Source organism: Notamacropus eugenii, chromosome 6 (assembly GCF_028372415.1).
Source record: "Notamacropus eugenii isolate mMacEug1 chromosome 6, mMacEug1.pri_v2, whole genome shotgun sequence".
Lineage (NCBI taxonomy): Eukaryota > Metazoa > Chordata > Mammalia > Diprotodontia > Macropodidae > Notamacropus > Notamacropus eugenii.
In genome coordinates this window covers 195329574-195338284 of record NC_092877.1, presented here as the reverse complement: position 1 = coordinate 195338284, position 8711 = coordinate 195329574, and the positions used below count along the sequence as shown (strand labels likewise).

At 40.0% G+C, this 8711-nt stretch overlaps 1 long non-coding RNA gene across 1 annotated transcript in view; it reads left to right on the top strand.

The window, feature by feature from the left end:
- The first annotated feature begins 1006 nt into the window (after positions 1 to 1006).
- Positions 1007 to 8711, top strand: part of LOC140512542 (uncharacterized) — a 30340-nt gene continuing 22635 nt past the window's right edge. The window contains exons 1-4 of the long non-coding RNA XR_011969800.1: positions 1007 to 1646; positions 1847 to 1912; positions 4419 to 4562; positions 4943 to 5071. This is a non-coding gene — a long non-coding RNA (uncharacterized lncRNA). The remainder of the gene's footprint in view (positions 1647 to 1846; positions 1913 to 4418; positions 4563 to 4942; positions 5072 to 8711) is intronic.

The following is an 8711-nucleotide window of genomic DNA, read 5'->3' as shown; positions in this document are numbered from 1 at the left end:
ATCTGGTGCTCTGAGTTACAGTAGGATAACATTGCATTGAATGAGAAAGAGGAGACTAGAAACCAGAAGAGTTTGACAACCAATGGTTATCAAGATTAGGTATCTCACAACCTAGTCTAATGCCTTTGCTAGGTTGATGATTAATAGAGGTATTTAAGTCCATGAAGGGAGATATTCTCACCTAACAAGGATAGTTATTTTAAGGGAACAAGGGGATTATTGGTTGATTGAATGGACTGATCTACATTTTAATTCCAAGTCCAGTGTCCTACCCACACTGTACCACGTTGTCGCAACCGATCAGTTCAAAACTGTTTTCAATCCCATGACTTTTTGCCTGTAGAACTTTCTTCCTTTGTGTCCTGCCTTTCCCTAGATCTGATTCTTCTAAGAGAACTAACTCATTCATAGGATCTGATTGCTTTTTAGAGCTGGAAGGGACTTGAGAGGTGACCTTATCCAATGCCCTCATATTACAGAGGAGAAGACTGAGGCCCATGGCAGCCAAGTCACTTTCCTAAGTTCAAGTAGTCAGTAAGGATCAGGGGATGAACGTGAATCCAGATTCCCTCACTCCAAAGTCAGTAGTGCTCTTTGCACTCTACTTTGAGGTTGTCATCCAAGTTCTGATGGGATGGAAGCATTTATAACCTAGAGTGAGAACACGTGAGAGTTGTTCTACTGAAAATAAGCAACAATGACATAAAAAAATAGCTCATTAACACCTATTGGTAAAAATATCAACTAGTATGCTGGAATAGAATTTAATTATTAGTTGCATGAACAAAATAAAAATGCATTATCAAATAGGAGAATATAATTTATAATTGCTTCTTCAGTGGGGAGCAGTCATTCTTACATCAGTAGCTCTTATGGTAATTAAACAGACTGTGAGCAATTAGGTTGCATTTGAAGGATGCCAATGCTATTACAGGGCTTTTTTGTTACTGACTAGCACCTTAGTAGGTTCTTCCTTTCAGAATCACAACGAAAACCTACTTTTCACTGAAAGGTTTATACTTTTTTCACAACATGGTGAATGAGCACTCCATGACACTTTTGGCCTACAGGTAGAATTTCCTTAACTCTAAACAGTTTTGTACTCACTGATCATTGTAGCAGACTCCTATACAGTTTCTCCCATTTCTCATTTCCCATTATCTCATCTCTCAACCATCCTTCACATGGCAGGCTAATTCATCATCCTAAGGCATAGCTCTAATCATGTCACTCCCACTGTTCATAACTCTTTCATGGATCTCTTTTGCCTACCAACTCTCCACATATGACACTGTTGATCACCCTCTTCTCCTAGATACCCGCTTCTCTCTGGGTTTTCATGACACTACTCTCTCCTAGTTTTCTATCTAGCAGTCTGATAACTTCTTCACTGAATTACCGTCCATATCACACCCAAAATCATTGTTGGGTGTATCCCAAAATGCTGCCCTGGGTCCTCTTCTCTGCACTCTCAGTGAAAATATCACCTCTCATGGGTTTAAATACCATCTCTCTGCAGATGACTTTCCAACTTCATGTCCAATCCCCAAGGCTGACATGATCTACAATCCCACATCACTAAGTCATTTCAACCTGGATACTCAGAGACATCTCAAACTGAATATCTCTAGGATCTAAAGAGACAGGTACGTAGGACAAGATGGCTTGGGTGGCCACTGTTTTACTCCCTAATATTAGGACAGTCTCCCTATCCATGACATACATACAGATGTGTTTCCACTGTATTTGTTCTCTTATTCCTTACCTTGCTTGACCATCCCTACAAAGTAGGGTGATTTTCATTAACATTTCAAAACCTTTCCTTCCAATCTCTTTGTCCTAACAGGCACAGAAAATGAGGACACACCTGACCTTCCATGGGAAAGGACTCAAGGACTTCCAAGAAATATAAGTGAGAATCTTTTGTAGTTTTTGTTTTGTTTTGTTTTGTTTGGTTTTTTTACTAAGTGTAGCTGAGAATGGAGAGGGAGAGATTGTTACAGAAGGGAAAAAATGCACCTTCTTATGAAACAGGGAAAGAGGAAGTTTCTTTTACCTAATGGTAAAGGAGTTAAATATTGCTTTTGAAAAGAGTTAAAGAATTTTCTTTCTCTTGAAAATCTTCCCTCTTGGAATGTAGCATTTCCCCATATTCATACCTCAGATTTGATGGGAATATTCTCCCAATTTATTCCATTGTTAGAACGTCTATAAAACTGTGCAAGGTTCAGGTGTCACAGGATTGCATAGTCTAGTGTCTGACCATCCCTAAAGGTAGGTGTTGGTGGGACTAGGGGTATCTAATGACTTTTGGTTATCCTTGTTTGGACAGGGAAGTAATTTTCACCATCCTGTCTGCTAAGCCAGGTGTTATAAGAGGTTGAAAAAACCTTCTGAAGTCAAAGATACCATGGTTAAAAATGACTGATTTGACAACGGCAGTGTAAAAAGTTTATTCAGCTTTCAGGGTATGCATCTTATAGGGCAAAGATACATGATAGTCTTGGTGCTGGTTCTGGTTCTAGTGAGCACCCGAACCCCTTTGTCTCCCTATTCACCATGGAGAAGATGCCAATAATGGTAGTTTGTTAAGCTTTCTCAGAAAAGAGAAAACTTCCTGAAGGTCCAGAATTTGGGGGCCAGGTGTTTTGGTCACTGTGAAAATGCCAGGCACTATATAACCAGTACAAAGTCTTTTGTCAATAGCAGGTCAGTAACAATCTCTAGCTCCTATGGGACTTGGAATTCTATCTGTTCCATATTCTAGACATTTATCTGTTGTAATTCTATCTCCTTTACATTCTGCTCCCTCCTTTTTAAAAAATATAGACTGGGCCATATGTATGTTTTTCTTTCAGCTTATTGGCAATCCACTTACAAGGACTATATAACAGTCCTTGGTCCTTATATAACAACATGCCTTCAGTCAGCTATCCATGCCAATGTTCAGTTGAAAGGGCTTAGTATCTCAATTCATTTATAGTTAGCACCCTCAGGTAAGACTTCCTTTTTACCCTTTCCTTGAATGGCTGGTTAGTATTAATAACCATTCCAATTATTCCCTCTTCCCTCTTTGTGATTTTAAGGTTATGCCAGAAGGAGTGGATAATACTTGCACCTGATCATTGACAACATCGCCCCCCCCCCCAACAAACTGTGCCTCACATCAACTGTCTTACTTTCCTGAGGGTATTATAATACCCCTTCCTAAGGCTTCCCAAGGTTCCATCAAAATGGTCATCTTATCATTTAACTATATCTTTATACAAACTTATCGTACCTTTCACAATAAACACATTAAAAAAAATCTTTCTTCTCTTCCTATATAAGATAACATTATTCACAAGGTCATTTAAAGATGTGAAAAGTGTAATGTTCTTTTTTGGTAAGTTGAAGCCCTGGTTTGTAAGGATAATATTGAGAGAGATATTATCACTGTTAGGGATATTTGGACTTCCATTCATTCAAAAATTTCATTTTCTTTACACCATCTGAGAGGATTCCAGGGGCCCAGAGGGAAAAATGGAGGAGATGAAGTTTCTTTGGAGATTTGCATACAAAACCTGAATAAATCTTAGCAGATTTACTAGAGACCACTTTTTTTCTATCTCAATTTTCTGTGGTTTCCTGATTGATCATGCTATATAAAAAATACTTGAAAGAATTGGGAATGTTAAGCCTGAAGAAGAGAAGGATGAGATTGTCTTATAGAAGAGATAGTAGATATGACCTGTGAGGGCAAAAGGAAGGAGACAAGGCTGCAGGTGAGGATCAATGTAAGGAAAAATATTCTAATTAGGGGTATCCAAAGGTCAGAGGCACTGTCCCTGGAAAGAATGGGTTCTTTCACCGGGAGCCGTCTAGCTTTGACTTACTTCAGGAAGTCACCAAGGAGACTTGGGTTGGAATCCTGGTACTGTGTGACCTTGGACAAAGTCATGTCATCTGTCTGGGCCTCCGTTTCATCATTTGTTAAACAAAGAGATTGACCTCAAAGATGTCTAAGATTCCTTCTAGTTGTAATATTCTGTATTCTATACTCCAATTTCCCTTCTAAAGTCTAACTGTAAAGAACACTATCTTCTAATATTCCATGCTCATCCTTCAAACTCTTATTCTAAATATAATTTGTCTAGAGGGAGGCAGCTATATGTGACTCCTCTACTGGGGAAAAATACATACTATTGTTAATCCAGAGCTGGAAGTCCCTTTAGATGTAATCTAGTACAACCCCATTGTTTTACAGAGGAGGAAGCAGGTCCACAGGCTTAAGCAGGTCATACAGGCAGTAAAACGCCAGAAATTGGGATTTGAATTCAGGTTCTTTGAGTGTGAATCCAGGGGTCTTTCCACTCTAACAAGCTGCTTTGTTATTCTAGTAACAAATAAAGAAGGAGTTCTTTCCTCTCACTCCTCAGGTTTTAATTTTCTCCCCAACCATGTGTCCACTTGTTGTTTCTACCACTGAAAGAGTTATGAAGACGCTGCTGAATTGGACTGCAGCCATGACCAAACCAAACTGTCCACCGATGTCACTTGTGACAATCTAAACATTACTTGTGGTGAGTGACATTCATTTCACTAAGACTGAGGTATCCTGGATAGGTGCATGGTGATTGTAGTGTAATTGGTGTGCTTGGGGGATACAAAGAACTTCCCTTCCTTCCCACTGGACACCCACTGTCCAGGGGGCACGCAAGTTGACCCAAGGGATTTCCTCTCCTATTCTATCACATTTTCTGGGGCTGAGACCAGTTGAAAACACAACAGTCACCAATTTGATGGACATTGTCCTGGCATCCTACTTAGAGCACCCATTCTTCCCTCATATAATTCAAATGATATAGACCAGGAAGGGATCAAAGAGGTGAGGTTATCTAAAGGGAAGTGAAGTGAATTGGAGAATTTTCTCAATCCTCTCTATTTGTGTCCATGACTCCAGATTCCAAGGATCCTTGTGAATATCTTCTATGCAATTGTGATAAAAGTGCCATTGAGTGTTTTCTTCATTCACACATTAACTCCTCTCTCAGTGGCCTTCATGTTGCCTTCTGCATGGCCATGGTCACAGGTAAGAACAACCAGATTGGGTTCCTCAGTTTCCTCATCTACATTTGTTGTAAATCATTGGGTTTCTTTCTTTTTTTGTTAGTTGTCCTTTGCCCAGTACAATTCAGTGACAAGTATTGATGAATAGCCTGCTCGTTTGTAAGCCCTGTGCTCAGTCCTGGGAGAGGCCTTGGTCCTCACCTCCAAGAAGCTCAAACTCATAGGGACAAGAATGCAGATAACTGTGATAGCAGAAAAGGTGAGACAAGTGGAAAAGAGATAGATCTAGGCAAAGTATGGTGGGAAATATGAGGAGGGAGTGATCATTTCCTTTCAGATAGATAGACAGAGCTTTTATGAAACATTAATCATATGCCTTGCACTATCCTAAGATTTGGAAATACAATCTAATTTGGGAAGACAATCCACGAAAGGGAACTGAAAAGGGAGAAAAGTGGGGAAAGTGAAGTTGAAAAGATGGGGATATAGGAGGAAAAGTCAGGAGCTGATCCAAAACAGAAGAGAGTATGAATGACTTGGGTATCTACTGAGCACATTAATCAGGTCAACAATCATAAATTTTATGTTTTTGTTTATTAATTTGTTCTTACTTGTATTTTTTCTATTGTATTCCATTCATTTTTTTTTTTTTTTACAAATCTTGCCCATGCTTAGCAGCAGCCACTTAATAGTCCAACCATTCAGCTGACTTACCTGGCAACCTTTACTTTGCTCTGTTTCCAACCTGAGCTAGTTCACCTTCCTTAGGTAGCCCATGTCTGGTCGCCCCTTCTGGGGACTCACTATATTGGTGTACATCCCTATTCAGCATTACTGTCATGGAAATTTAAAAGTCCTAAACTCATGCAATCGATCAAGCTCACCTAGCCAAAAAACAAGGAATACAACTGTGAGCTATTAAGCCAGGCTCAACTAGCATTTAACAACTTATGATGGATGTGTCAGGCACCACAGTAAACACTGCAGATACAAAGAAAGGCAAAAACATCCCCCTGCCTTCAAGGAGCTCACAATCTAATGGAGAACACAGCATGCAAACAACTATGTACAAACAAGTCATAGACAAGACAAATTGGAGGTAATCTCAGAGGGCACTAGCATTAAAGGGAATGAGAAAAGGCTTCTCACACAAGGTGGGATTTTTGCTGACATTTAAAGGAATAGGGGAGGAAGAAACAAGGAGGGAGAACGTTTTAGGCAGGCTTAACAGCCAGTGCTAATACATAAAGTTCAAAGGTGTCATATATGAGGAGTATGTGATTATGAGCAGCTGAGCAGCTAGTGATTAAAGTACAAAAGAATACTGGAATGAGAGTTGAGATGTGGGTTCCAATTCTGTCTCCTCTGTAAAATTGTTGAGTGACCCTCAACTTCTCCAAACCTCAGTTTACTTATTCACCATGTGATGATAGTTTTTACTGTCCTATCTAACTCCAAGGGGGTTCTGAGAATGAAATAATAAAATATGTCATGGTGAGAAAGCAGAAAATACCATTTAAATATAAGCCATTCTTATCATGACATATTTTGCAAATAGTCCTTCACCTGCTGGCCCTAGGTGAGTACCCATTTGTAGCTGATGAAAAGGAAATAAGAATGTTGGTTTCATTTATTTTACTCCCATTGGGGACTGTGGCAGAACAAAGGATTTGGGGTTTTTTTTGAAACCTACAGTCTCAGTGATTCTTTCAATAAGTGGATTCATTAATACCATTTTGTCCTCTTTTCTCTAAGGGTGATCTCTTATTGTCCAGCAGCTTGCTGCATTCAAGTGACTTTTCCAGAAAGTTTAGACTGGGCAGCACTAGTATAACAGGAGGAGGACTGAATCTGGGGCAAGAGGATCAGTCTCTTCATCCCAGCTCTACTTAGTTGTTCTGTGACCATGAGCAAATCACCTCTTGGTTCTTGTTCTTGCCCAAGCTTTGTAGTCATGTCCAGCGCTTCATGACCCTGTATGGTGTTCTCCTTGACAAAGATACTGGAGAGACTTGACACTTCCCGAGTGAAGTGATTTGCCCAGGGTCACACAGCTCATCACTCTCTGAGGACAAATTTGAACTCAGGTCTTCTTGACTTCAGTCCCTGACTTATCTCCGTGAGTCTCCTTTATAACATGGGAATACTGACTCTCACACTATCTTTATCTCAAGACCTTTTCCTGGAAAGAGTCTGATGAACTCTCAAGTACTAGAGCCATGGGATCTTCCCCCCCGCTCGAGCTTCTGTGTTGCTACCACCCCATGTGCACCTGCCAGGAGTCATCCTTCCCTTTTCATAGAATTCCTTTCTGAATACCTTAATCCAAAGGTGTTTCAGTTAACAACTGAATCCTTCATCTTCTTTCTCTCAATGTTTGTCCTGTCTCACTATTCTATAGTTGCATGATTTAGCCCTGGAATGGCTTTATACCTTGTTTCTGAATTTGAGCTTGAGAAATTGGAAGCTCATTTCTCTAACGTTCTCTCCCAACATGTTAACTTTTCAGATACAAACAGCAAGGAAGAGATCTTGAGTTTCCTAAATGACTCTAAGTGTTTCTCATTATACCATGTCTCATTCATATACTGTGGCATTAAAACGGGGAGGTATATCTAAATGGGTACAGATGATATTCTCTTATTCTTTGAGGGGTCCTCTGGGAGTTGTAGAGTGTGGGGCAAAGCAACACGTAAACACCTGAATGTGGAAATTCTAGTCGGAGTCCATGTTCCTTTTTGCAACACTTTCCTCTTTTACATAGGGAATTTGCTGTGCTGCTACTAAAGCCAAGAACAAGGGCATCACCAGAGGCAAAGGGGAGTTGGGGAGAAAAGTGGTTCCATTCCACATCGTACTCCAACTTCATAGAATCAAAGGATTTGAGACATGAAAGAGACTGGGACCTTAGAGATCATCTAGGTCAATATTTTTTTTCAAAGATGAAGGCAAAGGACTTGCCCTAAAGTCTGAAAAACCAAGATTCATACCCAGTTCCAATTAGTCTACTGAAAGTTTCAAAAAGCTTTTGAAGGGTGTAAGTGGGGCATAACAGGGGGAAAAAGATTTTATGCAGCACATACTGTGGGGTAAGACAGAAACACACAACCTTGTATCATGGATTCTTTCCCATCACCTTGGCAAGGCCCTTCTCTCAGGGTGTCAGCTGTCTCATCTGCGTCCACTTATTTTAGAGACACGAAACTTAGCTGTGAAAATCCCCAAAACTCTAGGAGAATCTCCTCGTCTTACAGACGTCTTAAAGAGGACCCAAGGGCAACACGACTTGCCTAGGATCAAACAGAGAAATTGGCAGAGCTGGTATTTGGGGGAATCTCTTTAGATTCCAAGTCCAGTCTTCTTCTGCTTTAACACCTTTTTTGATTCTTAGTTTCATCATCTGTAAAATAGGAGGAATAATTTCTGCCTTACATGTTTCACAAGGTAGTTATGAATAAGTCACGTTTGTAAACTATATATATATATACATATGTGTGTATATGTATATATATCATGTGAACTTTTTAATATTCCTACCCTGTAGCATCTAGTCCCTCTCAATTTTCCCCCCTTCCTGATGCTCCTCTATACCCTCCAAACACCCAGATTACTGGCTAAGGACTCATTCTAACTTTCTGTTTGGAGTAACTGGTACCCAAATA